Source organism: Ranitomeya variabilis, chromosome 5 (genome assembly GCF_051348905.1).
Source record: "Ranitomeya variabilis isolate aRanVar5 chromosome 5, aRanVar5.hap1, whole genome shotgun sequence".
NCBI lineage: Eukaryota > Metazoa > Chordata > Amphibia > Anura > Dendrobatidae > Ranitomeya > Ranitomeya variabilis.
In genome coordinates this window covers 171,056,372-171,078,500 of record NC_135236.1, presented here as the reverse complement: position 1 = coordinate 171,078,500, position 22,129 = coordinate 171,056,372, and the positions used below count along the sequence as shown (strand labels likewise).

The 22,129-nt window shown below is 46.0% G+C and overlaps 1 protein-coding gene across 2 annotated transcripts in view; it reads left to right on the top strand.

Moving 5' to 3' along the window:
• LOC143773514 (gonadotropin-releasing hormone II receptor-like) overlaps window positions 1-22,129 on the top strand; it is a 140,992-nt gene that overhangs the window by 54,178 nt on the left and 64,685 nt on the right. Inside the window, exon 1 of one of the 2 annotated variants that reach the window (XM_077260933.1) lies at window positions 8,122-8,790. The exons of the other annotated variant lie outside the window; for it this stretch is intronic. The gene's annotated coding sequence lies outside the window, so the exon portion shown is untranslated. Of the gene's footprint in view, window positions 1-8,121; window positions 8,791-22,129 lie in introns of those variants that run through there. 2 annotated transcript variants of the gene reach the window in all.

The window sequence follows — 22,129 nt, the reverse complement described above, 5'->3', positions numbered from 1 at the left end:
CCAGTATCTGGTCAAGTGGAAGGGATACGGCCAGGAGGATAATTCTTGGGTGAATGCATCTGATGTTCATGCCTCCGATCTGGTTCGTGCCTTTCATAGGGCCCATCCTGATCGCCCTGGTGGTTCTGGTGAGGGTTCGGTGCCCCCTCCTTGAGGGGGGGGTACTGTTGTGAATTTGGATTCTGGGCTCCCCCGGTGGCTACTGGTGGAATTGAACTGGTGTCTTCATCTTCTCTGTTCACCTGTTCCCATCAAGATGTGGGAGTCGCTATATAACCTTGCTGCTCTGTTAGTTGCTTGCCGGTCAACAATGTTATCAGAAGCCTCTCTGTGCTTGTTCCTGCTCCTAGACAACTACTAGATAAGTTGGACTCTTGTCCATGTTTGTTTTTGCATTTTGTTCCAGTTCACAGCTGTAGTTTCGTTACTGTGTCTGGAAAGCTCTTGTGAACGGGAATTGCCACTCTGGTGTTATGAGTTAATGCCAGAGTTTTAAAGTAATTTCTGGATGGTGTTTTTGATAGGGTTTTCAGCTGACCATGAAAGTGTCCTTTCTGTCTTCTGCTATGTAGTAAGTGGACCTCAAATTTGCTAAACCTATTTTCATACTACGTTTGTTATTTCATCTCAACTCACCGCCAATACATGTGGGGGGCCTCTGTCTCCTTTCGGGGTATTTCTCTAGAGGTGAGCTAGGACTAATATTTTCCTCTGCTAGCTTTATTTAGTCCTCCGGCTGGGCTGGGCATCTAGAATCAACGTAGGCATGCTACCCGGCCACTGCTAGTTGTGCGTTAGGTTTAGTTCATGGTCAGCTCAGTTCCCATCTTCCAAGAGCTAGTTCCTATATATGCTTATGCTATGTTCTCTTGCCATTGAGATCATGACAAGTACACCCCCTTAAGGAGGGGTCACCGAACCCTCACCAAGACCACCAGGACGATCAGGATGAGCAGCGTGAAAGGCACGAACTAAATCGGCCGCATGAACATCAGAGGCGACCACCCAGGAATTATCCTCCTGATCATAGCCCTTCCACTTGACCAGATACTGAAGCCTCCGTCTGGAGAGACGAGAATCCAAGATCTTCTCCACCACGTACTCCAACTCGCCCTCAACCAACACCGGAGCAGGAGGCTCAACAGAAGGAACCACAGGCACAACGTAGCGCCGCAACAAAGATCTATGGAACACGTTGTGAATGGCAAACGACACCGGAAGATCTAAGCGAAAGGACACTGGATTAAGGATTTCCAAAATCTTATAAGGACCGATGAAGCGAGGCTTAAATTTAGGACAGGAGACCTTCATAGGAACAAACCGAGAAGACAGCCACACCAAATCCCCAACACGAAGTCGGGGACCCACACCGCGGCGGCGGTTGGCAAAACGCTGAGCCTTCTCCTGTGACAACTTTAGGTTGTCCACCACATGATTCCAGATCCGCTGCAACCTATCCACCACAGAATCTACCCCAGGACAGTCAGAGGGCTCAACATGTCCCGAGGAAAAACGAGGATGAAAACCAAAGTTGCAGAAAAATGGCGAAACCAAAGTAGCGGAACTAGCCCGATTATTAAGGGCAAACTCAGCCAATGGCAAGAAGGTCACCCAATCATCCTGATCTGCCGAAACAAAACACCTCAAATAAGCCTCTAGAGTCTGATTTGTTCGCTCCGTTTGGCCATTAGTCTGAGGATGAAAGGCAGACGAAAATGACAAATCAATGCCCATCCTAGCACAAAAGGATCGCCAGAACCTGGAAACAAACTGGGATCCTCTGTCAGACACGATATTCTCAGGAATGCCGTGCAAGCGAACCACATTCTGAAAGAATAAAGGAACCAGATCGGAAGAGGAAGGCAGCTTAGGCAAAGACACCAAATGGACCATCTTGGAAAAGCGATCACATACCACCCAGATGACAGACATGCCCTGAGACACCGGAAGATCTGAAATGAAATCCATGGAAATGTGTGTCCAAGGCCTCTTCGGGACAGGTAAAGGCAAGAGCAACCCGCTGGCACGAGAACAGCAAGGCTTAGCTCGAGCACAAGTCCCACAGGACTGCACAAATGACCGCACATCCCGTGACAAGGAAGGCCACCAAAAGGACCTAGCCACCAAATCTCTGGTGCCAAAAATTCCCGGATGCCCTGCCATCACCGAGGAATGAACCTCGGAAATGACTCTGCTGGTCCATTTATCAGGAACAAACAGTCTGTCAGGTGGACAAGAGTCAGGTCTACCAGCCTGAAATCTCTGCAACACACGTCGCAAATCCGGAGAAATGGCTGACAAGATTACTCCCTCTTTAAGAATACCAGCTGGCTCTGAAACTCCAGGAGAGTCAGGCACAAAGCTCCTTGAAAGAGCATCAGCCTTCACATTCTTTGAACCTGGTAGGTACGAGACCACAAAGTCAAAACGGGAGAAAAACAATGACCAACGGGCCTGTCTAGGATTCAGGCGTTTAGCAGACTCGAGATACATCAGATTCTTGTGATCAGTCAAGACCACCACACGATGCTTAGCACCCTCGAGCCAATGACGCCACTCCTCAAATGCCCACTTCATGGCCAACAACTCCCGATTGCCAACATCATAGTTCTGCTCAGCAGGCGAAAACTTCCTAGAAAAAAAAGCACATGGTCTCATTACAGAGCAACCAGGGCCTCTCTGCGACAAAACGGCCCCTGCCCCGATCTCAGAAGCATCCACTTCAACCTGAAAGGGAAGTGAGACATCAGGCTGGCACAAAACAGGCGCCGAAGTAAACCGGCGCTTCAGCTCTTGGAAAGCTTCCACGGCTGCAGGAGCCCAGTTAGCAACATCAGAACCTTTCTTGGTCATATCCGTTAAAGGTTTAACAACGCTAGAAAAGTTAGCGATAAAACGACGGTAGAAGTTAGCAAAACCCAAGAACTTCTGAAGACTCTTAACTGACGTGGGTTGAGTCCAATCATGAATAGCTCGGACCTTGACTGGGTCCATCTCCACCGCAGAAGGGGAAAAAATAAAACCCAAAAAGGGAACCTTCTGTACTCCAAAGAGACACTTTGAGCCCTTAACGAACAAAGCATTCTCACGCAAAACCTGAAACACCGTCCTAACCTGCTTAACATGGGAGTCCCAATCATCAGAAAAAAACAGAATATCATCCAGATAAACAATCATAAATTTATCCAGATACTTCCGGAAGATATCATGCATAAAGGACTGAAAAACTGAAGGAGCATTAGAGAGCCCAAAAGGCATCACCAAGTACTCAAAATGACCTTCGGGCGTATTAAATGCAGTTTTCCATTCATCTCCTTGCTTAATGCGCACAAGGTTGTACGCACCACGAAGATCTATCTTGGTGAACCACTTGGCACCCTTAATCCGGGCAAACAAGTCTGACAACAGAGGCAAAGGATACTGAAATTTAACAGTGATTTTATTCAGAAGCCGATAGTCTATACAAGGTCTCAAAGATCCGTCCTTCTTGGCCACAAAAAAGAATCCCGCACCAAGAGGGGAAGAGGATGGACGGATATGCCCCTTCTCCAGAGACTCCTTGATATACGAACGCATTGCGGTATGCTCAGGTACAGACAGATTAAATAATCTTCCCTTAGGAAATTTACTACCTGGAATCAAATCTATAGCGCAGTCACAATCCCTATGAGGAGGAAGAGCACTGGACCTGGACTCGCTGAAAACATCCTGATAATCAGACAAATACTCAGGAACTTCCGAAGGAGTAGAGGAAGCAATAGACACCGGCGGGGAATCACCATGAATTCCCTGACAGCCCCAATTTGACACTGACATTGCCTTCCAATCCAAAACTGGATTATGGGTCTGTAACCATGGCAGACCCAAAACGACCAAATCATGCATTTTATGCAGAACAAGAAAACGAATCACCTCCCGATGTTCAGGAGTCATGCACATGGTTACCTGTGTCCAAAACTGCGGCTTATTTTCCGCCAATGGCGTAGCATCAATACCTCTAAGAGGGATAGGATTTACCAACGGCTCAAGTACAAAACCACAGCGCTTGGCAAACGACAGATCCATAAGACTCAGGGCAGCACCTGAATCCACAAACGCCATAGCAGGGTAGGAAGACAATGAGCAAATTAAAGTCACAGACAAAATAAATTTAGGTTGCAGATTACCAATGGCGACAGGACTAACAACCCTTGTTAGGCGTTTAGAGCATGCTGATATAACATGTGTAGAATCACCACAGTAAAAACACAACCCATTCAGACGTCTATGATTTTTCCGTTCATTTCTAGTCTGAATTCTACCACATTGCATTAAATCAGGTGTTTGTTCAGACAACACCACCAGAGGATTAGCGGCTTTGCGCTCCCGCAAACGCCGGTCAATCTGAATAGCCAGCGCCATGGAATCATTTAGACTTGTAGGAATGGAGAAACCCACCATCACATTCTTAATGGCTTCAGAAAGGCCATTTCTGAAATTTGCGGCCAGAGCACACTCATTCCACTGAGTAAGCACGGACCATTTCCGAAATTTTTGGCAATACACTTCAGCTTCATCCTGGCCCTGAGAGATAGCCAGCAAGGCTTTTTCTGCCTGAATTTCAAGATTGGGTTCCTCGTAAAGCAACCCGAGCGCCAGAAAAAACGCATCAATATTTGCCAATGCCGGATCTCCTGGCGCTAACGAGAAAGCCCAATCCTGAGGGTCGCCCCGCAAGAAAGAGATAACAATTTTAACTTGCTGAGCTGAGTCTCCAGACGAACGGGGTCTCAGAGATAGAAACAATTTACAATTATTCCTGAAATTCCTAAACTTAAATCGGTCTCCAGAAAACAGTTCAGGAATAGGTATTTTAGGTTCTGACATAGGACTACTGGTAACAAAATCTTGAATACCCTGCACACGAGCAGCAAGCTGATCCACACTAGTAATCAAGGTCTGGACATTCATGTCTGCAGCAAGCTCAAGCCACTCTGAGGTAAAGGGGAGGAAGAAAGAAAAAAAAAAAAAAAAAAACTCAGAATTTCCTTTCTTATTATCCCACTTCTGCAATGCATTAAACATTCACCTTCGGCCTGGCATACTGTTATGACCCCAATGGCAGAGGGTCTCAGAATTTATTACCAAGTCTGCAAACACAAAAAACCAGCTCATAGGGCAGTGGTAACTAGGCTGACCGTATACCTGAACCTAGCACCACAAATAGCAGCAGCCGGGGAACGTACCTACGTTGGTTCTAGACGTCTCGCGCCAGCCGGAGAACTAACTAACCCTAGAAGGGAAAAGATAGACCTTTCTTGCCTCCAGAGAAAAGACCCCAAAAGTTGGATACAAGCCCCCAACAAATAATAACGGTGAGGTAAGAAGAAAAGACAAACGTAAGGATGAACTAGGTTTTTAGCAAAGAGAGGCCCACTGACTAATAGCAGAATATAGGAAGATGACTTATACGGTCAGCAAAAACCCTATCAAAATTTCCATGCTGAATATTCAAGAACCCCCGAACCGTCTAACGGCACGGGGGGAGAATATCAGCCCCCTAGAGCTTCCAGCTATATCAGGAATCACATTTGGTACAAGCTGGACAGAAATAAGAGCAAATGCAAATAACCAAAAAATAAGGAAGCAGGACTTAGCTTATTTTGCAAGAACCAGGACCAGCAGACAGGAGCAAACAGAAAGGAACTGATTACAACGATGCCAGGCACCAGACTGAAAATCCAGGAAGCTTAAATAGCAACACCCCTGGACTAACGAGCCAGGTGGGTACCAAGCTAGAGAAAGAAGCTCAAACTGTAATGTCGCTAGTGACCACAAGAGGGAGCCAAAAAGTCCAATTCACAACACCTGACCTAGGACAAACCCAGCACCAGAGGAAAAAGTCCAGCAGCCAAAAAACCACAACAAGATGGCGGATGGTCAAAATGAAATAGATTCTAACATTCACACTCGTGGTAGCATGAGACGAACTCTACAACCCACACAAGTGGCTCAGGTAGTGCAGCTCATCCAGGATGGCACATCAATGCGAGCTGTGGCAAGAAGGTTTGCTGTGTCTGTCAGCTTAGTGTCCAGGGGTCTGGAGGCGCTACAAGGAGACAGGCCAGTTCCTCAGGAGATGTGGAGGGGGCTGTAGGAGGGCAATAATCCAGCAGCAGGACCGCTACCACAGCCTTTGCGCAAGGAGGAACAGGAGGAGCACTGCCAGAGCCCTGTAAAATGACCTCCAGAAGGCCACAAATGTGCATGTGTCTGCACAAACAGTTAGAAACTGACTCCATGAGGATGGTCTGAGTGCCCGACGTCCACATATGGGGTTGTGCTCACAGCCCAACACCGTGCAGGATGCTTGGCATTTGCCACAGAACACCAGGATTGGCAAATTCCCACTGGTGCGCTGTGCTCTTCACAGATGAAAGCAGGTTCACACTGAGCACATGTGACAGATGTGACAGTCTGGAGACGCCGTGGAGAGTGATCTGCTGCCTGCAACTTCCTTCAGCATGACTGGTTTGGCAGAGGGTCAGTAATGGTGAGGGGTGGCATTTCTTTGGAGGGTCACACAGCCCTCTATGTGCTCGCCAGAGGTAGCCTGACTGCCATTAGCTACCGGGATGAGATCATCAGACCCCTTATGAGACCATATGCTGGTGCGGTTGGCCCTGGGTTCCTCCTAAAGCAGAACAATGCCAGACCTCATGTGGCTGGAGTGTGTCAGCAGTTCCTGCAAGATGAAGGCATTGAAGCTATGGACTGGCCCATCCATTCCCCAGACCTGAATCCGATTGAACACATCTGGGACATCATGTCTCACACCATCCACTAACGTCACGTTGCACCACAGACTCCAGGATTTAATGGATGCTTTAGTCCTGGACTGGGAGATCCCTCAGGAGACCATCCGCCGCCTCATCAGGAGCATGCCCAGGCATTGTAGGGAGGTCGTGAAGGCACGTGGAGGACACACACACTACTGAGCATAATTTCCTTGTCTTGAGGCATGTCCATTGGAGTTGGATCAGCCTGTAACTTCATTTTCCACTTTGATCTTGAGCATCATTCCTACTCCAGAACTCCGTGGGATATTAGTTGTGATTTACATTGATAACTTTTAGGTTTTATTGTTCTCAACACATTCCACTATGTAATGAATAAAGATTTACAACTGGAATATTTAATTCAGTGATATCTAGGATGTGGGATTTTAGTGTTCCCTTTATTTTTTTGAGCAGTGTACTTGTTTTCCCTAAAATGCAATGGAAATGTGTCATCTTTAACTTTAGGCCTTTTAGAGATCATTTCATCTTCAACTTGCTTAACTTCAAAATAACAGTAATTTTGAAAAGTGGTGCCCAAACTTTTGCATACCACTGTAGACCTCTTAATACATTTGTATTATCTTAACCTGTAAATTCTTCTGTAATTTATGCTAAATTTGTCAGACCACGTGAAGCATCTTCCTCCCTCTGTGCGCCGCTTACTCTTTTGAAAAGACGCAAGAGCGATTTAAAAAACAATACAAAAAAAAATAATGCAAAGCACAGGTGCTCAATACAATAAGTCTTTCGTGCTACAGAACTATTATAGAGATACAATAGAGCCGTAATATGGTTTTGTACGAACATACTTTTATATTGCACTGAAGCTGTGGTTTCTTCATTGTACATTTAGCATCTGAAAAGTTTCCAATCTAGACTTTCTAGGCAGGAAGAACAAACTTCAATAATTTAATTTTAATAACATTCTGACATGGGACTGATATATTACCACACATTGCGTCGCTGGATAAATATTAAATTTGGTATTGTATCCGTATATAAAATATTATTGAAAGCTTGAAGGCTATTTCTTTTATAATTGGTTTACCCTCCCTACATGATACCAGCCCTGGAGCAATTCTCAGGGGGCTTTAATAATTCTATAGAAGCAGAGGAATTTTTTTTCTTAAATGAATGAAAAGGTTGCAAGTCATAGATTGATGAAGATAGATGAGTAGCAGGCGTTCACATTGACTCATTTACACATGACCAGAAGATGTACTGCAGGTATGTGACATCACAGTCCTCAGCCCTCTTGGAAGAAAATCATCTCCTTGCTTCATTCCTACTCCGGCTCTGAAGAGGTCTCGTTCATCTCTGCATCTCCGGCTCCTACTCTGAGACAACATCAACTTAGCAGATCCAACCAAGACTATAAAAATGATTTATTAGATTATCAGTTGCCTGGTTATTTCAATATTTTATCAATCCACCTGGATTATAAAATCTGAATATTAAAGAGGTAGTTGCTACAGAGCTGTGGTACTGCACATCTGCTGAACCCTGATCTCCTACAAATGTACATTAACACCTGATCAAGGAGGCAGGGAACTGAAAGCACATGCAACATAATGATGCTGAGGTGCAAAGACATGGAGAGGTCTGGCTGACATTTCCAAAGGAACAGCTGATAAGTAAAGCAGCAGGGAGCTCTTTGTGACTCCAAATTTTGGATTTACAGGAAAACAATATACATTGGTCTTGCGAAATAACTTCTAAAGCTTTAAGAAGAATAGCACTTAAGACTTTTGCGTTGTATAATTCTATTTTCTTGCTGGATACAAGTTGCATCCTGGGCTCATAAGTGCACGTGTGATATGACCAAGTGCCATGCCCCAGCCTCAGATTTAGTGTGAAGGGGCTTTGTAAAGGGTGACAAACTGCCATTCTCCTATCCAGCTGATTGTGGTGAGAAGATCGCACTTGTCACATCTCTGTACGGCTCTGGCAATCCATCAACAGCCAATAAAAGGTAAGAAATATTGCTTATACCGCATTATCACATAGAGTATGATATATAGATTTAATGAATAAGACATTTTCTTAATTCTTACTGAATAAACTCCGTGATGTAATAACATATACTGAGTGAGAAATTACTTGTAGTGGGGACTGTTCACACAATAAATCATCTCCATCAATATCTTTCACTGTATGCTGATCAGAATCTTAAGGATATGTTCACACGTGGGGTTTCTGCCGCAGTTTTTCAACTGTAGTAATTTGTCGCAGCAGGTACAACATGTTCAGTTTGTTGAAAATTTTTACTTCATATCTTTTTCTTATTCATTTAAAATCATTTTGAACTTCGATTAAAAAGTGAGTTTCGGTTTACAAGCAGTACCACATTGTGGTTTTTTTTGGGAACAGTAAGTTTTTATTGAAAATTTAAACATCACAGATTTAAAGCATTGCAAAAAGCAATAATGCAAACATATATCCATAGTGTTTTTTTATATTGATAGTTGTAGGATCATTTTCTAGCAGATAAAATATTACTTTTACAGGATTATTTCTCTCTTTTTTTAATTCACGTTTTAGTAATGCAGCTTTGCTCAGATAAATATGTAATCAGAGTGGTGCAAACCTTCCCATTACATTGCTTGCATAGACATTGTCACCCAGAATGGTTGATATCACATATATGTCCATAGTATTTATTATGCAATCATTTTTATTCATTGGTTGCTTATTAATTAAATACTTATATGTCCACTATACTTTATTGAAGGTCCCTACTCCCAGTGGGGGTCTTGAGTTTTGGACCCAGATATTCTGATATTGATGACCTATTCTATGAATAGTTAATCAGTATTACAGTAATGTATAACCCCTTTAAAGATAGTACTTGGGCTTAAAAAGAATAATGAACTCCGGTGACCTTAGCTATGAACTTTGGTGACCTTTCTCACATTAGCACTACACACTGTAGGAGCATAATCACGTTCCTGTCTCAGTGTTTTCTGGTTGGCGTGGAAAGCAGCGGTGGCATCATTCATGGATTATCGTCAGACAGGTGAGGAATATGGTGTGTTATTATTTTTTGTCTTTTATAAGGGACGTAAGCATCAATGGATTATCGGTGGACAGGTGAGGAATATGGTGTTTTATTAATTCTGCTCTTTTACTGTCGACATGGTCAGCGTTCAGCGGAACGGGGAGTAAAACTTTGCTTTTTTACTTTTTGTGATATAAATGTTTAAAAGAGGGTTTGGAGTTTTTATTTCAAATCAATGACTTTATTCTTGCTGTGCCTTTATTACAATCTGACTATGGGGTTAGGATGCCTCTCTATTACTAACCCCTGGGCTTGATGTCAGCTGCCATAAAAGAGCTGACATGAACCCCAAACCTATGACCCCATTTGCCACCATACCAAGGGAAGTGGGAAGGACCTGGTACAATTGGCACACCTAATAGAAGCAATTTTTAGACTGGGGAGGGTCAATATCCATGGCTCCTTCCCAGTCTGAGAATACCAGCCCCCAGCTGTGTGCTTTAGGTTGGCTGGTTGTCAAAAATGGGGGGGACACTACACAGTTATTTTAAATTATTTATTTAAATAATTTCAAAATACAGCTTGGACCTGTGCTGGCTATCAAAAATAGAGGGGAACCCACACCATTTTTTAATTTCTTGCACAGGTGCCTGCTGATGAAAACTCTCATCAGGGTACCGTCACACAGTGCAATTTTGATCGCTACAACGGCACGATTCGTGATGTTCCAGCGATGCATTTACGATATCGCTGTGTCTGACACGCTACTGCGATCCGGATCCCCGCTGAGAATCGTACGTCGTAGCAGATCGTTTGAAACTTTCTTTGGTCGTCTAGTGTCCCGCTGTGGCGGCATGATTGCATTGTGTGACACAGGTTGTATACGATGTGCGCACAGTAACCAACGGCTTCTACATCGCAAATACGTCATGAAATTATCGCTCCAGCGCCGTGTATTGCAACGTGTGACCGCAGTATACGACGCTGGAGCGATACTTATACGACGCTGCAACGTCACGAATCGTGCCGTCGTAGCGATGAAAATGGCACTGTGTGACGGTACCCTCAGCCTTGCTGCTATCAGTGAGAGCTGGTGTTGGATGATGGGATTAGTACTCTTAACAGCTGATGCCTGTGACCAGCGGTAACCTTTTTACCACTGGTCAGAACTACTGGCTCACATGCTGTCATCTGACATTGTGGGAACCACAGCACTTTAACCAGCAGTAATGAACTTAATGATCAGAGCCACCGGTGTTTCTTGCACTATCACACAAATGACAGAGTGGGAAACACTTGATGTTTGGGCTGCCGAATCCGAACAGTAACAATGGACTTCCTGGAGAAATCCATGTTCGGGGTTCGTGCACGGACTTAAGCCATTCGGTATGGACCTCAAAATTTACTGTTTGGGTTCACCCATCACTATTCTTCATAACAAATGTCTTTCCTTGTCACATTTTTCCTTTTTTGTGTATAAAACAAAACCTCTTTGAGATGTCGGCCCCGAATTAAAGCAATTTTACCAGAATTGGCGGCCTGTACAAATTGTGCGCTAACTCCGCTCACAAAGTACGTTCTGACGCTGCACTGGTGTTAGGACGTCATCTTTCATTGCAGGCGCCTCAGCATGCAGTAGTGAACGCTGTGTGTGTGCGCTCACAAAGCAAAAATAAATTAAAAGGCTGGTGGCCATCAAAACACAGCTGCCGGCCCAAGCACTGTGATCTCCAGGAATCTGCCTGGGGGCCAGAGAAAGGGTCATTGTGGGCCATAATTGGCCCTGGGGTCTGAGACTCCCCACTCCTGCTTTAGCCTGTCACGAAGGACACTTGTGTGTATTTTGGTTAACAAGTGTTACTTAGTAAAATCACCTGTCTTTGGATGCCCAGTGTTTCCTTAAATAAAAGGAAGTCACAGACAGGAGATAGGTAAAAGGGGTTGTCCCTAATGAGAAAACCTAGCTTATTAAATAGTGAAAATAACATGCACCTTCAAGGGGAATACTAGTTTTTTGTAAATATGCATAAGCTTTGTGCAATTAAAATTTCCATGACTTTTCTAATATATATCCTTAGCATAAAGCCTAACCATCTGTGGAAACACAGGGGGTCGAGGGGCACCCAGGGTTGCTAGCCGGAACTGCATGGACCAGGGATTGTTCGGCGAATGCCTGCTCTCCCTTTCACGTGGACATAATGCTACTCAGGCAATGCAGGGTGAGGATAAAACAGTGTGGCAATGCTTTATTGAATCACAAAACAGGTAGATAACACATAGAACAGTCCCAACAAAATACCATACAAGATGTTGCACATTACAGAGCCTTACCCTTCCGCTGACCTGCTGGGATAATGGCAGATGTTACGTCAGAGCTCCCAGGGTTGGCTACCCCACCTGTGGTCAGGGCTGCCACTAGAAATTTCAGGGCCCCATACTGGCAAAATTTTTTGGGCCCCCTTGAGACTTCACCCAGGCTCCTCCCCAGCCTCGCCTCCACCCCTCGAACTGTCCACAGTCCCACCGCTCTCTCTTGGAAAAACTCCACTTCTCACCTATCACACATTAACAGTTCCTATCACCAGATCACACATATATCCGGAAGCTTTTGTTTTGGCCAAAAGATTTTTTAAGCCGCCATGTAACCTAGTAAATATTTGTTAAAGTATGCAATGCAATTAAGGTATATTTTTATTTATTTTTCAATTTTTAAAATGACCAATAATATCACATACAACGAACAAATACCGCTACACCATGTCCAGACCACATATTACCACCACAGTGATCGAATAATATCACATACAAGGGACAAATACCACAACACCATGACCAGCCCACATATTGCCACCAGTGACCAAATAATATCACATACAAGGGACAAATACCACCGCACCATGACCAGACCACATATTACCACCACAAAGTGACCAAATAGCACATACAAGGGACAAATACCGAAACACCATGTCCAGACCACATATTACCACCACATAGTGACTGAATACTACAATACTGATCAGTAATAAAAAAAAATACGATACTATCACCATAAGTGCCATTATACACAGGAGACCTGTACTTAGTAAGCAGTGTCTGTGTACAGGTAATACAGTGATCACTGGTGACATTATACACAGGAGCTCTGTATATAGTATACAGTGTATAGTGTCAGTGTATAGGTAACACACTGACTCACCAGTGATGTCTCTAAGTGAAGTCCTTCATCTTTGTTTTTCATCTTTCATCCAGCCAGGGCTCATCTCTGCAGGAAATACTGTAACAGTTATCTCAAGCTCCGCTTGCAGAACACATTAATTAATTTTTCCCCACTTCTACATTACACCACATGAAGAAAAAAAGGTGACATAGTATCACTCTACACAGTAACAGGACTGCCCCCCCATTTAAAACCGTATACTCAAAAAATAAAATAAATACATCACCGCAGTAATAATATCTCTTAATTAGCCCCTATGGTGATAATATTCCCCATCCTAGCCCTGTGTGTCTCATTCCTGGCTTCAGCCATATGTTCTCCCATCCTTCCCTCATGAGTATCCATTCTGCCCCATATGATCTCCCCATCCTGCCCCATCTGTCTCCATCATATCCATCGTATCCATCCTGCCCCATCTGTCTCCAATCCTGCCCCATCTGTCTCCAATCCTGCCCCCATGTCTTTCATCATGCCCCGTATCTCCATTCTGCCCCATGTCTCCAATCATGCCCGTATCTCCATTTTGCCCCCTATTTCTCCAGTCATGCCCCCATGTCTGCAATCCTGCCCCGTGTCTCCATCCTGCACCATCTGTCTCTAATCCTGCCCCATCTGTCTCCAATCCTGCCCCCAGTGTCTCCAGTCATGCCCCCAGTGTCTCCAGTCATGCCCCCAGTGTCTCCAGTCATGCCCCAAGTGTCTCCAGTCATGTCCCCAGTGTCTCCAGTCATGCCCCGTATCACGCATTCTGCCCCATGTCCACCATTCTGCCCCCGTGTCCAGCATTCTGCCCCCATGTCCAGCATTCTGCCCCCATGTCCAGCATTCTGCCCCCATGTCCACCATTCTGCCCCCATGTCCAGCATTATATCCCCATGTCCAGCATTCTGCCCCCATGTCTCACAGTCTGCCCCATGTCCAGCATTGTCCCCATATCCAGCATTCTGCCCCCATGTCCAGCATTCTGCCCCCATGTCCAGCATTCTGCCCCCATGTCCACCATTCTGCCCCATGTCCAGCATTATGTCCCAATGTCCAGCATTCTGCCCCCATGTCCACATTCTGCCTCAATGTCCACCATTCTGCCTCAATGTCCAGCATTCTGCCCCCGTGTCCAGCATTCTGCCCCCATGTCCAGCATTCTGTCCCCATGTCCAGCATTCTGTCCCCATGTCCAGCATTCTGCCCCCATGTCCACCATTCTGCCTCAATGTCCACCAATCTGCCCCCATGTCCACCACTCTGCCCCCATGTCCACCATTCTGCCCCTGATGTCCACCATTCTGCCCCTGATGTCCACTATTCTGCCCCCCATGTCCAGCATTCTGCCCCCATGTCCAGCATTCTGCCCCCATGTCCAGCATTCTGCCCCCCGTGTCCAGCCTTCTGTCCCCATGTCTCAGTCTGCCCGCATGTCCACCATTCTGCCCCCCGTGTCCAGCATTCTGCCCCCATGTCCAGCATTGTCCCCATATCCAGCATTCTGCCCCCATGTCCAGCATTCTGCCCCCATGTCCAGCATTCTGCACCCATGTCTCACAGTCTGCCCCCATGTCCAGCATTGTCCCCATATCCAGCATTCTGTCCCCATGTCCAGCATTCTGCCCCCATGTCCACCATTCTGCCTCAATGTCCACCATTCTGCCTCAATGTCCAGCATTCTGCCCCCGTGTCCAGCATTCTGCCCCCATGTCCAGCATTCTGTCCCCATGTCCAGCATTCTGTCCCCATGTCCAGCATTCTGCCCCCATGTCCACCATTCTGCCTCAATGTCCACCAATCTGCCCCCATGTCCACCACTCTGCCCCCATGTCCACCATTCTGCCCCTGATGTCCACCATTCTGCCCCTGATGTCCACTATTCTGCCCCCCATGTCCAGCATTCTGCCCCCATGTCCAGCATTCTGCCCCCCGTGTCCAGCCTTCTGTCCCCATGTCTCAGTCTGCCCGCATGTCCACCATTCTGCCCCCCGTGTCCAGCATTCTGCCCCCATGTCTCACAGTCTGCCTCCATGTCCAGCATTGTCCCCATATCCAGCATTCTGCCCCCATGTCCAGCATTCTGCCCCCATGTCCAGCATTCTGCACCCATGTCTCACAGTCTGCCCCCATGTCCAGCATTGTCCCCATATCCAGCATTCTGTCCCCATGTCCAGCATTCTGCCCCCATGTCCACCATTCTGCCTCAATGTCCACCAATCTGCCCCCATGTCCACCATTCTGCCCCCATGTCCACCATTCTGCCCCTGATGTCCACCATTCTGCCCCCCATGTCCAGCATTCTGCCCCCCGTGTCCAGCATTCTGTCCCCATGTCTCAGTCTGCCCCCATGTCCACCAATCTGCCCCCAAGTCCAGCATTCTGCCCCCATGTCCAGCATTCTGCCCCCATGTCCAGCATTCTGCCCCCATGTCCAGCATTATGTCCCCATGTCCAGCATTCTGCCCCCATGTCCAGCATTCTGCCTCAATGTCCACCATTCTGCCTCAATGTCCAGCATTCTGCCCCATGTCCAGCATTCTGCCCCATGTCCAGCATTCTGTCCCCATGTCCAGCATTCTGCCCCCATGTCCACCATTCTGCCTCAATGTCCATCAATCTGCCCCCATGTCCACCAATCTGCCCCCATGTCCACCATTCTGCCCCCATGTCCACCATTCTGCCCCTGATGTCCACCATTCTGCCCCCCATGTCCAGCATTCTGCCCCCATGTCCAGCATTCTGCCCCTGATGTCCACCATTCTGCCGCCCATGTCCAGCATTCTGCCCCCATGTCCAGCATTCTGCCCCCCCCGTGTCCAGCATTCTGTCCCCATGTCTCAGTCTGTCCGCATGTCCACCATTCTGCCCCCTGTGTCCAGCATTCTGCCCCCATATCTCACAGTCTGCCTCCATGTCCAGCATTGTCCCCATATCCAGCATTCTGCCCCCATGTCCAGCATTCTGCCCCCATGTCTCACAGTCTGCCCCCATGTCCAGCATTGTCCCCATGTCCAGCATTCTGTCCCCATGTCCAGCATTCTGCCCCCATGTCCACCATTCTGCCTCAATGTCCACCAATCTGCCCCCATGTCCACCATTCTGCCCCATGTCCACTATTCTGCCCCTGATGTCCAGCATTCTGCCCCCCATGTCCAGCATTCTGCCCCCCGTGTCCAGCATTCTGTCCCCATGTCTCAGTCTGCCCCCATGTCCACCATTCTGCCCCCCGTGTCCAGCATTCTGTCCCCATGTCTTACAGTCTGCCCCGGGCCCCCCAGATCGCCGCTCTCAATAAAAAAAGGTTCTTCTTACCTGGCCGCTCTCCTGCGGCGGGTGAAGCTCCCTCCATGCAGTTGAAGCGCGCACTCGCCGGCGACTGACAATGACGTCAGACGCCGGCGACGTGTGCGCTGCGGCTGATGTCAGCTGCCAGCCTCAGACTGGCTTGCGGCTGTTAACTATTGACGTGCGGGTGCGGGCCCGCACGTCAATAGTGTAAAAACTGCCGCAGCGCCGCTAAGGGCCCGGTTTAGCCTGCCGGTAGGAATTTTATGGATTTTACCCATGAATCGAGAGTGAAAGATCAATCAAGGGTGTGAAAGGAGCACATTTATCTTATATATTATAGTATTACAAAGTTGCTTATTTTCATGTGTAGTATTGATTTATTATATAAAAATGAAGATGACGGTTACTCTGTAAGGCTTTAAGCACTCCTATACTAACAAAATAGTGTATGTATATTGGCCATGTTGATCCAATTCTATAGGAGTTTTGGCCTTTATTTATTTATTATGCTTGCTTACATAGCATCGTCATATTCCACAGAGCTTTACAGAGATCATCATCTCTGTCCCAATTGGGGCTCACAATCAAAATATGTATTTGTAGTGTGGAATGGACGCCCCCCCCATAAAAATACATGGGGGGTCGCATGATAACACGGCCCCTACAGCTATATCATTCCCCCCCCTTAATGGGGTTCTTTAATATGTGGTTTGGGACTCATTAGAACTTATATGCATTGATTTTATGTGAAAGGGTTAAATTTCTAAGTAAGCTGCGCTATGCGTGAGCAGGTTCTAACCGGTTTCATCTAGTTTTATTCCCGCACTTTTTATGAATTTTGATTGGCCTGTGTGTAAAGTGCGGGAAGAATATCTCCTATATAATCAGCTGTTCCATCAGCTGTCGTTCAGTCACCTGATGATGTATTCCCTCATACAGCAGCTGATCCTGAGAGCGGAGGCGGAGGGCGGAGCTGAATGGCTAAGGAGTTGCTTGGCGTCGAGCCCGGCTGTAAAACCTACCTCTGATATAGAGGTGCCGGCTTCTCCTGGGCCCAGGCTGTCACCCTCCCCTCAGCGGGAAGAAGATACTTCGACTCCGGCGCGGTCAAGCCGGAGCACCGGGAGGAGCCGCAGAGCAAGAGTGGCGTATTCTCCGCTGCCACCATCTTCTCTGAGGCCGGAAGCCAGTATGTCGGCGCGCAACAGAAAGAGGAAGTCTCCGCGGCGGAAGTCTCGGAGTCCGCCGCGGGATATTCAAGAGAGCCGGATGTCGTCGCGTCTTCAAGCTCCGGATGCTGCAGTGATACCCGGCGCGTCAAGAGGGGGTGAACCGGAAGAGCCTGTTATGGCGGCAGATTCAATTGATCCCTCATCTAACCGCTTCGGCCGTACAAGCGCCGCAGCGGTCCAGGGATCCTGGCGCAGCGCTGCGCCCTCTGGCAGCGGCGTCCTCCTCTCCAGCTCCTTGGCCGCCACATCTTCAGCTGCCATATCTTCAGCAGCTACGTCCTGGACATCGCATACAGAGCCCAGCAGAGAAAGGGTGCGTCCTCCATGTCAAGCGCATTCGCCTGCAGGAGCAGGCTTGAGTGCTGATACCTACTCCTCTCAAGATCGGAGGCTTCACGGAAGCGGTGAGAGCCTACATGTGCCCTTGTCTGTGAACCCACTTAGGGTACCGTCACACAGTGCCATTTTCATCGCTACGACGGCACGATTCGTGACGTTGCAGCGTCGTATAAGTATCGCTCCAGCGTCGTATACTGCGGTCACACGTTGCAATACACGGCGCTGGAGCGATAATTTCATGACGTATTTGCGATGTAGAAGCCGTTGGTTACTGTGCGCACATCGTATACAACCTGTGTCACACAATGCAATCATGCCGCCACAGCGGGACACTAGACGACGAAAGAAAGTTTCAAACCATCTGCTACGACGTACGATTCTCAGCGGGGATCCGGATCGCAGTAGCGTGTCAGACACAGCGATATCGTAAATGCATCGCTGGAACGTCATGAATCGTGCCGTCGTAGCGATCAAAATTGCACTGTGTGACGGTACCCTTAATGTGAAGGATTTAGTGAGGGAGGCATTGGAGGAATATCTGGGCAGTGGCAGTAATTCTTTTTCCCCTAGATGTTCTTTCAATGATTCTAATTCTGGTAGCAGTAATCCTGTCTTAAGGCCAGGTCTGCCAGAGATTCTTGTAAAGGAATCTCTTACCTGTGACGTTTCACCGCTGGGTTTTCATTTAACCCCTGCGGTGAAAGATTTGATTTGGAGCAAGGCATTTGTGGATATATTTTCCCTTTTGCCTTCTGGTAGGGAGCAGCAGGGTAGATTTGAGAAGAGGGATGAGTCTGATGATAAACGAAAATCCATTCCAGTTAAATCCTTTAATAACTGGATCCAGGCCTTCTCAATCTATTCTGCTGTATTAGGTGAGAAATATCCAAACCTATGATCTGGGCTGTTCCAACATTTAGATTCCATTTTAGAAGCATACCGTAACTTCGGAGGTATGGCTTGGCTTCTTTACGATGAGGCCTTCAGGCAAAAATTGTCAATGTTCCCTAATTTATCTTGGGGTTCGAAAGACGTTGGGCTGTGGATTAACCTAATGATACCTCAGAGGTTCCCAGCCCATAAACAGAATCCTAACCGCACGGTAAAGAAGGGAGTCTGCTTTGCATTTAATGAATCGTCTTGTAAATGGGCCCAGAATTGCAGGTTTCGGCATGAATGCTCCTTCTGTGGGGGCATTCATCCGATGTCCAAATGTTATAAAAAGCAGATGCAAGGTATTCAGCACACTGGCAATAGAGAAACCTTTTCTAAGAGCAACGACGCCAGTGAACCTGGAAAGCATGGCTCCATGGCTAAAAATATACCCAGATCAGGAGAGTAGTTCGCTTCTTTTTAACGGATTTTTAAAAGGATTTTTTGTACCCCAATTTTCAGGCACAGGTTGCAGGAATGTGGCTAACCTTCCATCTGCGCTTGAATTCCCTCATGTAGTAGAAGAAAAAATCTTAGCAGAATTAAAATCGGGTAGGGTGGCCGGTCCGTTTGATACTCCCCCTTTTGAGAATTTTAGGATCTCACCGTTAGGCGTAGTTCCTAAAAAAGACAGCGGGTCTTTTAGACTTATTCATCATTTATCGTACCCTAAGGGCGAATCGCTAAATGATGAAGTGGGGGGTTATAACTGTTCAGTTCATTATACATCATTTGATGTAGCATTAGACCTATTACGGAAATTTGGTCGCGATGCCCTTATGGCAAAATCGGACATAAAATCTGCTTTTAGGATCCTACCAGTTAATCCGGAAGGGTTTAACTCCCTGGGTTTCTCTTTTAAGAATAAATTCTTTTTCGATAAATGTCTCCCGATGGGATTTTCCCTCTCGTGTTTCTATTTTGAATCCTTTTCTACGTTTATTCAATGGGTAGTGGAGTTTGATTTTTCAGGAGGTGGTATGTTACACTATCTTGATGATTTTTTGTTTGTTGGTCCGTTGGGATCTGTTAAATGTCAGTCTCTGTTGGATAGGTTTTTAGAAGTTTGTGACCGATTTGGTGTCCCCATCGCTAAGGAGAAAACAGTACCTCCTTGTACGTCAATTGAGTTTTTAGGTATTGTAATTGATTCTCATAGTATGTCTTGCTCTTTACCCCCCGACAAATTGTTTAAGTTGCAAGCGGCAATATCCCGCTGTTTGATACTAGAGAAAGTGACGCTGAAAGAATTACAGTCTGTTAGGACTTTTAAATTTTGCTTTAAGAATCATCCCCATGGGCAGGGTATTTTCTAGGGGGCTTTATGATGCCACAGCCGGTCATTCTTCCCCTAAGTCTCACATACGCCTGGGGAGGGATTTGAAGGACGATCTTAAAATATGGTTGCAGTTTTTGTCTAGTTTCAATGGTAGGACCATGTGGCAGAATTCTTTCGTATCAGCTGAGGATATCAGTTTACATTACTATGCTGACAGTGAGTCTGGATTTGTCATATCACTAGCCTCTCGTTGGGCATCGGAGTCATGGCCTTTATTTTGGCGGGAACTCCGGGTTTTGAGTAACCAGACAGTATTGGATTTATTCTCGATATTCCTATGTTTGGAACTTTGGGGAGTTTTTCTGAAGGACAATAGAATATTGTTTTCTTCTAATAACCAAGGTGTAGTTTTTGCTTTAAATACTCTTTCATCTAAGAATAAATGGGCTGCTAAGATTATCAGACGTATTGTTTTTCTGTGCTTGGAACTTAATATTTGGATTAAGGCCTCTTTTTCCCATAATGACGATATTAGTAATACGGCATCTGTTTGTCACCGCCAGCAGGAATCCCTGAAATTGGAGAACAGAGCTTTCTGCCCGCAATGGATATGGAATGTGATTCAGGATTAGTTTCACACTTCATTGCCAAATCATTGGCTGACAGAACATGGGCCGATTATTCGGCGGCATGGAAGCTTTGGATGGTTTTTTTGTTCAGCCAGAAATCACCCTCATGATAATTGTAGCGTAAAAATAGCGCTTAATTTTTTAGAGCATCTGGCCCAGAAAGGCTTATCCTTCTCGGCGTTATCAAAAAATGTCGCAGGAGTCTCGTTTTTTCTCAAATTGCTAGGTGTAAAGCCAATGTCCGATATATTTCATGTTCGGCAATTTTTGAAAGGGTTTAAAAAGACTCATTTTAAACCAGACGTTCGTCGCCCTATTTCTTTCCAATTACTAAGCGACCTTTGCTCATCCCTCCCTTCGGTCTGTATTAATGAATTTGAGGTGTGTCTTTTCGCTACAGCCTTCTCTTTAGCCTTTTTTGCGGCCCTTCGGGTGAGCGAAGTGGTATCCCAAAAGAAGTCTCTTCCTTCTGGTTTGTCATTTGATGACGTGAAAATATTTCAGTCACACGCCATGTTATCTATTAGAAGATCAAAGACAGACCAGATAGGCAGAGGCTCCTCTATTCGTTTAAATGCTATATCTGACGGGGTCATATGCCCTGTTTCCAACATCAGGAGATGGGCGTCATTACGCCCTAAAGTTAACGGACCATTTTTTATTCACTTCAATGGAGAACCAGCAACTATTTTTCAATTTAATTTCATCCTCAAAAAATGTTTGAAAGCATTGAATTTATCAGACCAAAAAATTTCTTCTCATTCTTTTCGAATAGGGGCAGCGCCAGCGACAGAAGCCGCCAGGGCTGGTCTTCAGGATAGCAAAATAAAGAGTATAGGCAGATGGGAGTCTAATAGGTTTAAGCTCTATATTCGCCCTGATTTATATGTTTCTTAATGCTTGGTTCTTTTTCAGGTTTATTATCAGTTTGGATTATCGGACATTCGTATGTCTTTTGGGCTGAAAAGAGGGCGAGTGTGAGATCATATTCCAAAAATCTTTCTTTTAATGCTTCTTTCCTTCAAGTTTTTTGGTTTAGCAGGCGTGGAATGCAATGGAGGGAACTGTTAGTCGAAATGAGAAGATTGAAGAAGATTTGGCCTAATCCTGATTTGATAATTTTACACTTAGGTGGTAATGATCTGGGTAAAATTAGCACACTTAATTTGATTGCTTCAATGAGGAGGGATATTTCCATTTTGAAAACTGAATTTTTTAATTCTACACTAGTTTTTTCAGAAATAGTACCGAGATTTTTATGGTTCACCAATAACATGGTTTTTCTTGAAAAAATTCGTAAAAGACTCAATAGAAGCATGGAGAAATTTATGTCACTAACCGACAGTTTTTCTTTAAGGCATGTGGAGCTAGAAGAAGTTGTTCCAGGCATGTACAGAGGGGATATGGTTCA